We start from the raw sequence: 16,764 nt of genomic DNA, 5'->3' as shown, positions 1-16,764 counted from the left end.
ATATAAATGAACATTTATGAACTGCTTCATAATCTGGTCAGTTATATTGGTCAGATAATACTGAAACAGACAACAAGATATTTATATTTTCTAATTTTTCCCCACAAAAATAAGCCATTATAAAAGATTAATGTGCTATGATAATAACAGTAAATCAGATGCTATGATTTTAGTTAAGAGTTAAGCATAAAAATACAACAAACAAACACACAAAAACAACACTATCTGTAGTCCATCATAGTAACGGAGACACCTGAAAAAGGTACCTAGAGACCACAGCAAAAAAGCTCAGCTGCAAGCAAAACTCACTGCAATATCACAGCCAAGATATCTCACCTAGGTGATGCAATTCTACAGCAAAACAGAAAATCAACTAAACCAAGCTAACACTACTCCAATGTAGCAAAACTAGTCAACAACACTGAAGTTCAATAAAGCTGGTAGCCTTTCTCTAAAGACCTAAATTGAATAAAGATTTCATTTTTCCTAAAGCTGAAAAAAAAAGGAAGAAATGGAATATTACTCAGCCATAAAAAGAAATGAAATTGAGTTACTTGTAGTGAGGTGGATGGACCTAGAGTCTGTCATACAGAGTGAAGTAAGTCAGAAAGAGAAAAACAAATACTGTATGCTAACACATATATATGGAATTAAAAAAAAAGGTTCTGAAGAACTTAGGGGTAGGACAGAAATAAAGAAGCAGATGTAGAGAATGGACTTGAAGACACGTGGAGGGGGAAGGGTAAGCTGGGATGAAGTGAGAGAGTGACATGGACATATATACACTACCAAATGTAAAACACATAGCTAGTGGGAAGCAGCTGCATAGCACAGATCAGCCTGGTGCTTTGTGACTACCTAGAGGGGTGGGATAGGGAGGATGGGAGGGAGACGCAAGAGGGAGAAGATATGGGGATATATGTATATGTAGAGCTGATTCACTTTGTTATAAAGCAGAAACTAACACACCATTGTAAAGCAATCATACTCCAATATAGATAATAAAAAAAAAAAGAACTACAACTACACTTGTACAATCACATTCAAAAACAGGGAGAATGGGGCTTCCCTGGTGGCGCAGTGGTTAAGAATCTGCCTGCCAATGCAGGGGACACGGGTTCGAGCCCTGGTCTGGGAAGATCCCACATGCCGCGGAGCGGCTGGGCCCGTGAGCCACAACTACTGAGCCTGCACGTCTGGAGCCTGTGCTCCACAAAGGGAGAGGCCGTGACAGTGACAGGCCCGCGCACCACGATGAAGAGTGGCCCCCGCTTGCCGCAACTGGAGAAAGCCCTCGCACAGAAACGAAGACCTAACACAGCCAAAAATAAATAAATAAATTTTAAAAAAACCAAAAAACCCAAAAAAAACAAAAAAACCAGGGAGAATGAATTTGGTTGTATAAAATATTTGCTGAATAAGTAATTTCACATCTATGGCTCAAAAGTTGTTTTTTAATAAATATGCTTTATTTCTTTACAATATTTATGTTAAAGGCATTAGACCTATGATATGAGTTTCCAGGATGATGAAATGGAGACATCCAAAGTAAAAACAAAAAATATTTGACTACACAAAACGTGAAGACAGAAAAGATATTCACATAAAGGTAATGACCCACTGGCTACTCTTATCAAAGATGAATAAAACATAAACAAATATATTAATGCTTGGATGGCTACTATTTCTCACTTCATTCCAAAACTTCCAACTGCTAGGAAACAAGGAGGTTGGAGGATGAGAATGAAAAACAAATGTAAGTAAGGCCTTGAATGCAAAGGAGTTTACAACCACTGAAAGAGGGTGAACCAAAGAATAAAGCACTGTGCAAAGAAAGTGTCCATCCTCTATACTGCCAGAGGTATCTTTCAACAATTTATAAACATTCCAAGACTCCCCAGTCTCCATAAGCTAAAGATCCTTAGCAGGCATTCAAACTTGAGCTTAGCCTTTCTAGTCTAATCTCCTAACCTTGCCAAACACAAATACCATCTGACAATGATGGAAAGCTATTGGTTATTCTTCAAGCATAACAGGTTCCTTGGAGCCTCTGAGATTTTGCTCATGTAAACCAGTTTTGTGGAACTTTTCTTTCCTGGTTACATTATGAACTTATGAATTCAGTATCAGATGTGGTTCTGCCTGGAGGAGAGAAAAACTAAATTACCTCTCAAAACTATTTTCAGCCAAGCTCCCTGGTGGCCTAGTGGTTAGGATTCCAGGCTTTCACTGCCATGGCCCGGGTTCAATCCCTGTTCAGGGAACTGAGATTCCCACAAGGCACGCAGGGCGACCAAAAAAAAAAAATTACTTTCAGCCTAAGATTGTATTTCTAGAAGTATTTTAGATGGCAGCAGGACTTTTATTTTATTCCTATAACAAAGTTAACATTCATCTATGAATGTATCTTAAGGATAAAATGACGAGTTGGACTAATTAAAAAAGATACATGCATCCCAATGTTCACAGCAGCACTAGCCAAGACACGGAAGCAACCTAAATGTCCATTGACAGATGAATGGATAAAGAAGATGTGGTATAGGGCTTCCCTGGTGGCGCAGTGGTTGAGAGTCTGCCTGCCAGTGCAGGGGACACAGGTTCGTGCCCCAGTCCGGGAAGATCCCACATGCCGCGGAGCGGCTAGGCCCATGAGAATGTCGTGTACACACACACACACACACACACACACACACACACACACACACAATGGAATACTACTCAGTCATCAAAAAGAATGAAATAATGCCATTTACAGCAACATGGATGGACCTATCATACTAAGTAAGTGAAGTAAGTCAGAAAGAGAAAGACAAATACCAAATGATATCACTTATGTGTAGAATCTAAAATATGATACAAATGAACTTATTTACAAAACAGAAACAGACTCACAGACTTAGAAGACAAGCTTATGGTTATCAAAGGGGAAAGGGGGCTGGGGGAGGGATAAATTAGGAGTTTGGGATTAGCAGATACAAATTACTATATATAAAGTAAACAAAAAGGTCCTAGGGACTTCCCTGGTGGCGCAGTGGTTAAGAATCTGCCTACCAATGCAGGGGATATCAGTCCGATCCCTGGCCCAGGAAGATCCCACATTCCGCGAAGCAACTAAGCCCGTGAGCCACAAATACTGAGCCTGTGTTCTAGAGTCCACAAGCCACAACTACTGAGCCCGCAAGCCACAACTACTCAAGCCCGCACGCCTAGAGCCCGTGCTCCGCAACAAGAGAAGCCACCTCAATGAGAAGCCCACACACCACAACAAAGAGTAGTCCCCACTCACCCCAACTAGAGAAAGCCCGTGTGCAGCAACGAACACCCAATGCAATCATAAATAAATAAGTAAGTAAGTAGATCTTATTGTATAGCACAGGGAAATATATTCAATATCCTGTAATAAACCATAATGGAAAAGAATATATATACATACATATATATAACTGAATCACTTTGCTATACACCAGAAACTAACACAAATCAACTATACTTCAATTAAAAAAATGTTTTAAAAAAGATGACTTGGAAATAATCTGTACCCTCAAAGAACAGTTCAGTGGGAAGTTCAAAATAAGTACTAGCATAAGACTAGCTTTTCCAGCATTAACTTTACTCAAAAACTTTTTAAGTCTAAGTGTAGAAAAGCATGATCCACTTCTTCTTACAGGGAAAAATAAGAAAAAAATGGCAATATAAGGAACTTAACTCATATTATCTTGTTTGTGCATTTATTTACTAGTTTACCTCTCCCAATTTACAAATGATAAGCTGTAGAACAGGAACCTCATCTATCTTGTTCATGGCTATACTCAATGTTGGTCCCTGCCTAGCACTAAATGAAATAATCAATGAAAGAAACCATCAAGTAGACAGCATTCACTAAAGTTGTCCAGAGTCTGCATTCTTGGAAAAATGAAAGTAGATATAGCTCACAGGGGCACACTTATGATAAAACTCAGTGAACTGACGTTTTAGAACCAGAAGGCCAAATTTACTAATTAATGTAAGAAATAACTTTTGTAAGGATGGGAATATTCAGGTCAATATAACTAGCAATTTTTCTCACTCAAGCTGTACACTTAAGATTCGTATGCTTTTCTATATGTTACACTTCAATAAAAAGCTTTCCTTGTAAAGAAAAAAATCTAAATAATCACTGTCTGAAATAATAACATCTTATGGCGTTTTACACACACACACACACACACACACACACACACACACACAAAGTACACATAGTAAGTCAAGTTAAAAGGAAGAATGGTAAGTAGAATTAGACTGCCAAGGTCCCTGCACTGTCCAGAAGGGTAAAGGAATCAATTACCTGTAAACTTTTGTAAGTCATGGCTGCATGCCACAACTTCTGGGCTAATCACAAAAAGAAAAAGAAAAAAAACTGTATAACTTCCCAATTAATAAAGACTATGGAATAATTTTTTTAAGACTACAAATTCAAATAACACAAGAAGAGAAAAAGAAACACTCAGGACAAAAAGAAAGCATATTGAGAAGATGGTAGAGTTATTTTAAATCCAAATATATAATTATATTAAATGTAAATGTCCCAATTTTAAAAACAATTATCAGACTGGACAAACACAAAACTTAACTAGATGACTACTAAGCCACATCTGAAACATAAGAATACAAAAATGTTGAAAGTAAAAAGACAGAGGGACTTCCCTGGTGGCGCGTGGTTAAGAATCTGCCTGCCAATGCAGGGGACACGGGTTTGAGACCTAGTAGGTCAGGGAACTAAGATCCCCATATGCCGGGCAGGGCAGCCAAAATAAATAAATTAAAAAGGATAGAAAAATATAAATACTATGAAAACATTACCCAAAAGAAAGATGGTATACCTATACGAACATCAAAGTAAACTTTAGAGCAAAAAGCATTACTAGAAATAGTTGAACACTTGATGACGATAAAAGGCTGAAGTCACCAAGAACACAATAACAATACCAGGGACTTCCCTGGACATCCAGTGGTTAAGAATCTGTGCTTCCACTGCAGGGGGCACGGGTTCGATCCCTGGTTGGGGAACTAAGATCCTGCATGCCATGCGGCGTGGCCAGAAAAAAAGTCTCAAAAACCTGTAAGTTAAAAATGGAAAAACTACAAGGATACATATACAGAGCCACAATCACCATGAGAAATTTTAACATACCTCTCTCAATAACAAAATAGACAAAAATTCGATAAAGACACACAATATTGGAACCACTTGATTAACAAAACTGATCTAGTGATCATATACTGAATTCTGCACCTAACAAATTCATTCTTTTCAGGCACAAAGGGAATATTTATTAAGACCGACATAACATATGGACCATAAAGAAAAGTTTCAAGAAAATTAAAAACAGTGAAAATATATTCTCTGACCACAGTACTATTAAAGTAGAAATCAAAACTATAAAGAAAACTAGGAAGCCCCCAAGTGTTTCGAAATAATATAATTCTAATAACCAATGAGTCAAAGGAGAAATCAAAATAGAAATTAGAAAGCATTTTGTACTGAATGACAAAAATACTTCAGAGCAAATCTCCAAAACACTACTATAATAGTACTTAAAGGGAAATTTATACAATTACACACACACACACACACACACACACACACACACACACACACACAGTTATATGAGCATATATTAGGGGAAAAAAAAAAAACCTAAACATGAGCTATATATCCCTCTCTCAAGAAGTTGGAAAAGACCAACAAAATAAACCAAAGAAACTATAAGAAAGGAAATAAAGAGCAGAAATAAAACAGAAAACACACAATTGAGAGTCAACAAGGCTGACCAAGGCTGTTTTAGTTCTTTGAACAAAAAACTATTAAATTTATAAACCTCCAGTAAGTCTTACCAAGAAGAAATGAAAGGTACAGATAACCAGTATTAGAAATTAATGAAGCATGATTACAGATCCTGCAGACATAAAAACATGAGTAATATGAGTAATTTGCACTAATAAATTTGAAACAGTAGATGAAATGTACAAAGTCCTAGAAAAACAAGAAAAAAATAAGAAAGAAAAAAGAAAATCTTAAAGAAATTGAAGCTCTATTTTAAAAACCTTCCCCAGGGTTGCAAAAGGCCAGAATTGCCAAGCCACTCTTAAATAAAAAGAATAAGGTGGGAGGATTTGCTCTCTGGTAAATCAGTAATTTTTATATTAAGTTATAGTGAGTAAGTTTTGTATTGTTGCAAGGGTAGACAAAGCAATTAGCAGAATAGAAATTCCAGAACCAGGTCATTGAATTTATAGACAGTTGGTCATTATAAAACCGACATGGCAGAGCACTGAGGAAAAGAAATGTTTTTAAATACATGATGTTGGGATAATTACATATCCATACTGAAAAAAATTAAACCTGACATCTATTTCATAGTACACATAAAGATCAATTTCAGTTGGATTATAAACCTAAATGTGAAAGGCAAAGCAAAACAAAATACAAAACAAAATTTCTGGGGCTTCCCTGGTGGCGCAGTGGTTGAGAACCCGCCTGCCGATGCAGGGGACACGGGTTCGTGCCCCGGTCCGGGAAGATCCCACATGCCGTGGAGCGGCTGGGCCCGTGAGCCATGGCGGCTGAGCCTGCGCGTCCGGAGCCTGTGCTCCGCAACGGGAGAGGCCACAACAGTGAGAGGCCCGCGTACCACACACACAAAAAAAACCAAAAAAAAACAAAAACAAAAAAAACACAAAATTTCTAAAATATAATAGGGGAGGCTATCTTCATTACTCAGGCTATGGAAAAACTTCTTAAAATGGGACACAAAAATCACAATTTTTATAGATTGATACATCTATCTACATTAAAACTAACATTTTCTGTTCATTAAAAAGTTGTCATTAAGAGTGAAAAAAGCAAGCAATCATAGATTGGTCTGTTCAAAAATAAAATACACCTTTTGTTTTTCTTTTTGGAGAATAAAGGACACATGCTTTGAAGGAGGATGAAGCAACAGTTTAAGACTATCATAGTGTCTGTGTTACCGATTAAAAATCTTTCTCGGGCTTCCCTGGTGGCGCAGTGGTTGCGCGTCCGCCTGCCGATGCAGGGGAATCGGGTTCGCGCCCCGGTCTGGGAGGATCCCACGTGCCGCGGAGCGGCTGGGCCCATGAGCCATGGCCAATGAGCCTGCGCGTCCGGAGCCTGTGCTCCGCAACAGGAGAGGCCACAACAGAGGGAGGCCTGCATACCGAAAAAAAAAAAAAAAAAAAAAGTCTTTCTCTAAACTGTGAGTGTAGTTTCTTTAATGTGCACCTTATCTTTTCTACAGCAAAATTTAAGCAAATAAGTTTTGACTTTGGAAAAACATTTCTCAATAATACAATAATGAAGTAATCAAAACTAAAAACCCAAGAAAGAAAAACAAAGCTCGAAAATACCCTCCCTTCAACTCTAGTAAAACACATTTTCCAACATACCAATTTTTAAAAAAATTACAATAAATAAAGAAACTAAAGTCTTTGCTCTCATGGGGTTTAAAACTGGCAACACATATACCTTACAATACAAGTATATACCATTTAGGTATAGAGGATAAATTCTTTAATATTTTAGTTCAAGGTAGTTTTTGCTTTGTTTTGTTTTAAAGACAGAATCTCCAAGGTCTTCCCTGGTGGTCCAGTGAGTAAGACTATGCACTCCCAATGCAGGGGGCCGGGGTTCGATCCCTGGTCGGGGAACTAGATCCCACATGCATGCTGCAACTAAAAAAAAAAAGATCCTGCGTGCCGCAACAAAGACCCACAGCATGCATGCATGCATGAATGAATGAATTAATGAATTAAAAAAAAAAAAAAGACAGAATCTCCAAATAGTAGATTAGGATCTCAATGTCTCATCTGGTCAGCATTCAAGTTGTTGTATCTTCACTGTATTGAGGGTAACCCAAAACTCCAGAAAAAGAGTATAGTCCACTTAGGTGGCTCTTTTACATTGTCCAAAGACATATTTTAGCACCCTTTCATATATGATCAATAGCTTCTGGAAGCTATTTAGTTTCCAGAAATTAAAATAGCTCCTTTTCATAGAAAGGTTAGACATAGCTAATTTTAAAACAGCATTCCTTCTGTATTTGCATTTCTTCTGTATTCATTCAAATCTCTTCAGCTAAGCTTATTTCTCCAAAATAGTTTTCAAAATCCCTAATAGTACATTCTTTATATCCTCCTATATAAAGGCAATTTAAATGACCATTTCAATCAAAGCCTAACTAATCTTATCCTGAACACTGTAGTTATTCATTTTTCTTCCAACAATATTTTAACATTTGTACTTAATACTCCTGTGCCACCATACACACAAAACTTCATACAGCATTATGTTCTAATACTTTTCTTCCTATCCCACTCCCAACCCATGACATATAATTTATTCTGTATTATATAAATTTATTCAGTCAGTCATCAAGAAGTTCTGATAAAAGGAAGCATATATTGAGGCAAGGAAGACCAACTAAAACTAACAAGAATATTTAATTATCAACAAATATGGTTCTATACAACACAAAATAGTAATCTGTTAAGTATTGTAGGTATACTCTTGGTTCTGAGTATGCCTAGCTCTTCCAAGAAATCATTTCTCTGTTTAAAAAAGGAAATATCTCCAGGTGATTTCATAACCCACTCTTAATATTTCTACAACCTTTTCAGTCAGGAAATTCTTCCATATATATGACTTAAATTCACTATGTTTCATAGCACAGGGAGATCAGCTCAGTGCTTTGTGTCCATCTAGAGGGGTGGGATAGGGAGGAGATATGGGGATATATGTATACGTATAGCTGATTCACTTTGTTATACAGCAGAAACTAACACACCATTGCAAAGCAATTATACTCCAATAAAGATGTTAAAAAAAAAATTCACTATGTTTCAGCTTAAGCCTTTCTCTTATTGTTCAGATCTTAGAATTGCTAATTAACAAGCTATTATCTTTTCTGTAAGATATTACAAATCCAAAGACTTTTTTCAGTTGTACTTTTGCCTTCTTGATGTGACTGGACAATTCTCATTTGAATATCACATTTTAATTCCATGATTAAACAAACCTTAATTTTCCTTGTGTATAAGCAACATGTGAAGTGATTCTTATTACTTCTTATTCAGTGTCAGCCAGTAACACAATCATCAACAAAGCAAATTTTATCAAAGCCACTGAATTTTTAAACTTTCTTTTTTGTAATTAATTTATTTTTGGCTGCGTGGGGTTTTCTTTGTTGCACACAGCTTTTCTCTAGTTGTGGCGAGCAGGAGCTACTCTTCGCTGTGGTGTGCGGGTTTCTCATCGCGGTGGCTTCTCTAGTTGCAGAGCATGGGCTCTAGGAGCGTGGGCTTCTGTAGTTGTGGCACACGGGCTCAGCAGTTGTGGCTCACGGGCTCTAGAGCGCAGGCTCAGTAGTTGTGGCACACAGGCTTAGTTGCTCCACAGCATGTGGGATCTTCCTGGACCAGAAATCGAACCCATGCCCCTGCATTGGCAGGTGGATTCTTAACCACTGAGCCACCAGGGAAGTCCTCAAAGCCACTGAATTTTAAAACTAATTTGTTTATCTTACTCTCTACTTAACTGTAAGTTACATGTATTAAGAATTTTGTCATATAAATTACAAAAGTCCAGTACAGCAAAATACCTGAGAAACACTTAATCTTATCTAACATTTAGTTCATGTAGCTCAACTTTCCAGAGATGATTACAGTTTTTTCACTCTTATGGTTTTGGGAACACCAAAATATCCTGTACTTTCTGCACATCTTCTACCTATACAAAATTTATCAAGGAAAGGTTGTATAGTTTAGTGTCTTAGTAGTGGAGCTCTAGAACCAGGCTGTTGAGCTGAAACCCAAGTTTGGCCAGTTACTAGCTGTATATACTACTGAGACAAGTTATTTAACCTATCTGTGCCTGAATTTCCTCATGGTAAAATAAGAATAACAGTAGTACCTATCTTATAGGAATATTTCAACTTTTTTTCATTGAAATATATTTGATTTCAATGTTGTGTTAGTTTCTGGTATACAGCAAAGTGACTGTTATATATATATATATATGTATACATGTATTTTGTTGTTGTTGTTATATTCTTTTCCATTATAGCTTATTACAAGATATCGAATATAGTTCCCCGTGCTATACTGTAGGACCTTGTTGTTTATCTATTTTATATGTAGTAGTTTGTATCTGTTAATCCCAAACTCCTAACTGATCCCCCCCCACCTTTCCCCCTTGGTAACCGTAAGTTTGTTTTCTACGTCAACTTTTTATTTTACAGAAAAGTTACAAACCTCCTTAGTCTCCTCTCATCGGTGACATTTCCTGTCTTTCCTGTTTTTATGACCTTGACACTTGTAAAGAAAACTGGTCAATTATTTTGTGTAATGTCCCTTAATTTAGATTTGTCTAATGTTTTCTCAATAGAATGAGGTCATACACTTTTGACAAGACCACCACAGAACGGATGTGCCTTTCTCAGTGCATCATAAAAGAAATACATGATGTCATATTAATGTCTTATTCCTAGTGATGTTAACCTTGATCACTTGATTATGGCAATCTCCACAGAGTTTCTCTACCATAAGTTACTGTTTATCCCCTTGTAAATAATATCTTGAGGAAGATACTTTGAGATTATTCAAATATCCTGTGTCTTCGCAAAATTTTGCCCTCTAATTTTAGCATTCATCAAATGGATCTTGCCTGTAGCAATTAGCACTGTGGTATTCCAATGGTGATTTTCTATTTCCCTCATTCTATCTACTATAAGAGCGGTCCTTTCTTATCTATTTATTTAAATATGTATTCATAAATATCTTATGTGGGTTATAATCCAATATCACCATTATTTATTTTGTTGCTCAAAAATTTCCAATTTTCCCTATTGGGCGCTCTTTCACATTGGCTCCTGTGCCCTTTCAACATGTCCCCATCCTTTCATAAACACTTCCTTATTTTCTGGCACCAGAATACTCTCCAGCTTATTTTGTATTTTCCCTGCCCCAGCCCTGAAATCAACCACTTCTCCAAAGATCTCACGGTGTTGGTTTTAAGGATTAAACTAGTTAAGACTGTAAAGTATTTACAACAGGGTCTGATCTGTAGTAAGTAATCAAATGTCAGTTGATATTTAGTATTGATAGCTTGACAGGAAATACACATTAACCATTACAGCTGTCAGGAGGTGCTATATTTCTATATTTGGTTGCAAAGTGATATTAAGCACTGTATTAGTTTGCTAGGGCTGCTATAACAAAGTACCACAAACTGAAAGGTTTAAACAACAGAAATTTATTGTCTCACAGTTCTGGAGGCTACAAATCCAAAATTAAGGTGTTGGCAGAGTTAGTTCCTTCTGAGGGCTGTGAAAAGAATCTGTTCCAAGCCTCTTCCCTAGCTTCTGGTGGTTTGCTGGCAGTCCTTGGCATCCCTTGGTGTACAGAAGCATCACCCTGGTCTCTGCCTTCACCTTCAGATGGCATTCTCTCTGTGTATATCTGTGTCCAAATTTCCCCTTTTTATAAGGACACGAGTCATACTGTATGGCGGCCCATCCTACCCCAGGAGGACCTCACCTTAACCAGTTGCATCTGAGGTACTAGAGGTTAAACTTCAACATATGAATTTGGGAAGAACACACTTCAAGCCATAACCAGGCACAAATGAAAAAATTCTGAAAAATAAAAATAAATCATCACAGTATTAATAATATCAATCAGACTGAGGTTGAAATAACTATTTAGATTGTTTTTACATAGAAGACTAATTATTGCAGTATCAGAGATTTTGAAAACAAATGTACAATATTTTGGAGAGGAAAGTTCAACTAAAGAATTTTGAAAGAACAAAAGGAATGATTTACTTAAAACTAAATGTCCCTGGGCTTCCCTGGTGGCGCAGTGGATGAGAGTCCGCCTGCCGATGCAGGGAATGCAGGTTCGTGTCCCGGTCCGGGAGGATCCCACATGCCGCGGAGCGGCTGGGCCCGTGAGCTATGGCCGCTGAGCCTGCGCTTCCGGAGCCTGTGCTCCGCAACGGGAGGGACCACAACAGTGAGAGGTCTGCGTACCGCAAAAACAAAAACAAAAACCTAAATGTCCCAATGCAGCCAAAAATAAATAAATAAATAAATAAAATTTTTTTTATAAAAGGGGGGGGCTTCTCTGGTGGTAGTTAAGAATCCGCCTGCCAATGCAGGTGACATGGGTTCGAAAATTTTTTTATAAAAGGGGGGGCTTCTCTGGTGGTGGTTAAGAATCCGCCTGCCAATGCAGGTGACATGGGTTCGATCCCTGGTCCGGGAAGATCTCACATGCCACGGAGCAATTAACTAAGCCTGTGTGCCACAACTACTGAGCCTGTGCTCTAGAGCCCATGAGCCACAACTACTGAAGCCCATGTGTGTAGAGCCCATGCTCTGCAACGAGAAGCCACCGCAATGAGAAGGCTGCACACCGCAATGAAGAGCAGCCCCCGCTCGTCTCAACTAGAAAGCCCGGGAGCAGAGATGAAGACCCAACACAGCCAAAAATAAATAAATTAAATAAATAAAATTTTAAATAAATAAATAAATAAAACTAAACGTACTCAGTCTTTCTGTGAAGAGGAACTACTTTCAATTTCTGAAAGCTCTGAGAGCAATAAATAGGTAGGAATATATGAGAGGGTGCTGACAGTAAGTCCCTGGGTGGAGCCTACAGAGGACCATCTATGCAGGCCATATTATATGGGTAGATTCTTCTCATTTTACCTAGAGAGGTTAAAATGAACACTTTAAGAGCTTATAATGTATAAGGTGGCAGAGCAAAGACCACAGTTCAGTATCCCTAACTCCTGTCCCACAACTTTCCCCCCATATCACATTAACTATAGAAGTTTCACAGGCCAAAGTAAAGAAACATTCCGTATTAAACAACTTGATAAACAAACATAAAAGGTTTGCAAATTAGTAACTTCAACAGCCATCCAGTTTTATCCTATTTACTTAATGACAATATGTTGGTGCTTCTGTCACCTGCTTCAAGAAGAAAGAAAGACCTGTTTACTCAGATTCCTAATGACTGGACAGATTCAATATTTTACGGTTGCCTGTATGAAGGACATTATGCTAGACACCAAGGACAGAGATTTAAAAGATCTAAGAATGGATTTTGTGCAGCCTTAAGTACTACAGATCAAAATATCTTTAGTCCAGAGGTGGCCTAAAATCTGTCTAAATTCAAGAGTCATCACATTCTCTATTTCCCCATTATAATCAACTCAACTCACCTTGATTATGTAGATAATTTAAAATACACATGCATAGATTTCTGAAAGGGATATTCTTCAGGTTTTTTTTGTGTGTGTGTGCTAGGCGGGCCTCTCACTGTTGTGGCCTCTCCCGTTGCGGAGCACAGGCTCCGGACGCACAGGCTCAGCGGCCATGGCTCACGGGCCCAGCCGCTCCGTGGCATGTGGGATCTTCCCGGACCGGGGCACGAACCCGTGTCCCCTGCATCGGCAGGTGGATTCTCAACCACTGCGCCACCAGGGAAGCCCTATTCTTCAGTTTTAAGAGGATGGTTAAAGCCAGATAAAGGGTTAATTAGCCACATGAGACTACTGAAATTAAAATGAAATAAAATTTTGAAATCAGTTCTCAGTCACTGTAGCCACCACCATATTAAATAGCACAAATATGGGACAGTAAAAATAATAAATCATTCACTTATTTGAAAATATTTAGTGAGCTCCCGCTATATGCCAATTACTATGCAATGTGCTTAGAATACAGCAATGAACAATAAATTCATGAACGCTACCTCTGTGGAACTTACAGAACAAATGGAAAACAGAAATTTTAACAGACAAATAATTACAATTGTGTTAAAGGCAGCAAGGAGAAGGACAGTGTTGACAGTCTATAAAGAATGGGAAACTACTCTGAGGAAGTCAGCAAAGGCTTGAAGAAGTTTCTTGAAGCTAAAGGATAAGCTGGAGTTAATCTGACAAAGGGGAAGAGGGAATATATAACAAGATGGAGATCGGTTAAGAGTTATAACTTAAAAAAGGTCAGTATGGCTGAAACAGAGAGAGATGGTGGGAGATATGGTCAAGAATGGGACGGATGGGGAGGAGCCAAAAAATTCAGTGTGAGCAATGTAGATCATTTGGAAAGATTTAGACCTTATTCTAAGAGTGATTGAAACAAAAGCAAAAAAAAAAAAAAAAAAAAACAACTACAAAGGTGGGTTTTTTTTGAGTTTTTACAATTAAAAAAAAATTTTATTGTGATAAACTATACCATAAGATTTACCATTTTAACCATTTTTGTTGTTGTTGTTGTTTGTTCGTTTGTTTGTTTGTTTTGTGGTACGCGGGCCTCCCACTGCTGTGGTGTCTCCCATTGCGGAGCACAGGCTCCGGACGCGCAGGCTCGGCAGCCATGGCTCACGGGCCCAGCTGCTCCGCGGCATGTGGGATCCCCCCGGACCGGGGCACGAACCCGTGTCCCCTGCATCGGCAGGCGGACTCTCAACCACTGCGCCACCAGGGAAGCCCCCTTAACCATTTTTAAGTGTACTATGCTGTGGCATTAAGCACAGTCAAAATGTTTTTGTTTTTAGTAAGAAGCTACTCTGATTTACATTTTTATAAAGTTCACTCTGATATCAATGTGGAGGATGGATTGGAGGGGAGGTCCAAGAACAGAGGTTGGAAGGTACAAATATAAAGATTTAAATCTACTTTACTGCTCCCTGCTAGACCATAAACAAGAAGAGAACACAGATGATACCTGATCTGTTAAAAACTACATCCCCCGGGACCTAGCTCTATGCTTGGCACACAGTGGACATCTGTTAAATACATAAACGACCTGTAAGATTCTATGATTCTTAGAACAGAAAACTTAAAATGCAAAGATGTGTGTTCTGTACAGCATGTAACACCTTAATGATAATTTTTTTTAACTTAAAAAAAGGAAACAAAAACCTGTCTAACAGTAATAGGTAAAGATGAGTTCTAGCAATAAGGTTAGAGATAGGAAGGTAGAATGCAGACTCTGAAAGGGTCTAACTAGGGCAGAAGAGCTTGGACTTCATCTCAAAGAGAAGTCTATGCGGGGTGTCTGGGCAAGGTTTTATGCAATCTCAAAATGGCAGGTTGAGATAACAGTAATGCTTATTATCAGTTAATTTAAAAAATCATATAGTATTTATCCTTTTGTGATTGGCTTATTTCACTTAGCATAATGTCATCAAGGTTCATCCATGTTAAAGCATATGCCAGAATTTTCTTCCTTTTTAAGGCTGAATAATATTTCATTGTATGTATACACAGTACCATGTTTTGTCTACCCATTCATCCATGGACGAACACTTGGATTGCTTCTACCTTTTGGCTACTGTGAATAATGCTGCTATAAATATGGATATAAATGAGTTGGTTTTAATTTTATAAAATGTACTTTTAAAAAAGAGGAGGGACTTCCCTGGTGGTGCAGCAGTTAAGAATCCTCCTGCCAATGCAGGGGACACGGGTTCGAGCCCTGGTCCAGGAAGATCCCACGTGCCATGGAGCATCTCAGCCCGTGCGCTACAACTACTGAGCCTGTGGTCTACAGCCCGCAAGCCACAACCACTGAGCCCGCATGCCGCAACTACTGAAGCCCACGCACCTAGAGCCCGTGCTCTGCAACAAGAGAAGCCACTGCAATGAGAAGCACACACACCACAACGAAGAGTAGCCCCCTCTCACTGCAACTAGAGAACGCCCTCACGCAGCAATGGAGACCCAGTGCAGACAAAAATAAATAAAATAAATTTTTTTTTTTTTTTTTTTTTTGTGGTATGCGGGCCTCCCTCTGCTGTGGCCTCTTCCGTTGCGGAGGACAGGCTCCGGACGCGCAGGCTCAGCGGCCATGGCTCACGGGCCCAGCCGCTCCGCGGCATGTGGGATCCTCCCAGACCGGGGCGCGAACCCGGTTCCCCTGCATCGGCAGGCGGACGCGCAACCGCTGCGCCACCAGGGAAGCCCAATAAATTTATTTTTAAAAAAAGAAAAAAAAAGAACAGAAACTGAAAACCCTAAGCAATTCTAAATGTTGAAATGTGTCGATTCTCAGAAAATCAGTTAGAAGCTAGAAAGCAAATGCAAAGTGATACCTGACCTAATAGATTCTATAAAGATCCATTTTAAACTGACAAAGGGGAAAGCTGAGAAACAATCTGATTTGTGCCAGAGAACCCCCCCCCCAATGTAGGCACCAAGTACATTTAGAAATAAGGGTAAAGATGGTGCTAAAAATGAAAAGAATGGATGAAAATCTGTTTAAAAGGGAGACTGACACCCTCACATCCTCTCCTCTATTCCACACAGCCAGGTTCCCCTCCCACTTCATCAGAAGATTATAGATTATGCTATGAGAAAGGAAAATAGAGGGTTTCTGGACTGGTGAATACAAGGTTCAAGCGAAGGCTGAAGTACAAACAGTATTAAAAACAAAGTAAATTAAATTCATATACTCTAATGTTATCTTCAAACCCTGTCTCCATTCAGCTCCAAGAAAGCTGGCAACCAATCTTATCCTCTCCAGCAGGACACTGGAAAACTCTTCTTTAAGAAATGTGACTGGGGGCTTCCCTGGTGGCGCAGTGGTTGAGAGTCCGCCTGCCGATGCAGGGGACGCGGGTTCGTGCCCCGGTCCGGGGAGATCCCACATGCCGCGGAGCGGCTGGGCCCGTGAGCCATGGCCGCTGAGCCTGCGC

At 39.0% G+C, this 16,764-nt stretch overlaps 1 protein-coding gene across 5 annotated transcripts in view; it reads right to left on the bottom strand.

Moving 5' to 3' along the window:
• RAB6A (RAB6A, member RAS oncogene family) overlaps positions 1 to 16,764 on the bottom strand; it is a 98,605-nt gene that overhangs the window by 72,751 nt on the left and 9,090 nt on the right. The window lies entirely within an intron of this gene.

Source organism: Physeter macrocephalus, chromosome 16 (genome assembly GCF_002837175.3).
Source record: "Physeter macrocephalus isolate SW-GA chromosome 16, ASM283717v5, whole genome shotgun sequence".
Lineage (NCBI taxonomy): Eukaryota > Metazoa > Chordata > Mammalia > Artiodactyla > Physeteridae > Physeter > Physeter macrocephalus.
Note: the sequence above shows the minus strand (reverse complement) of the source record. Positions and strands in the feature narration are given on the sequence as shown.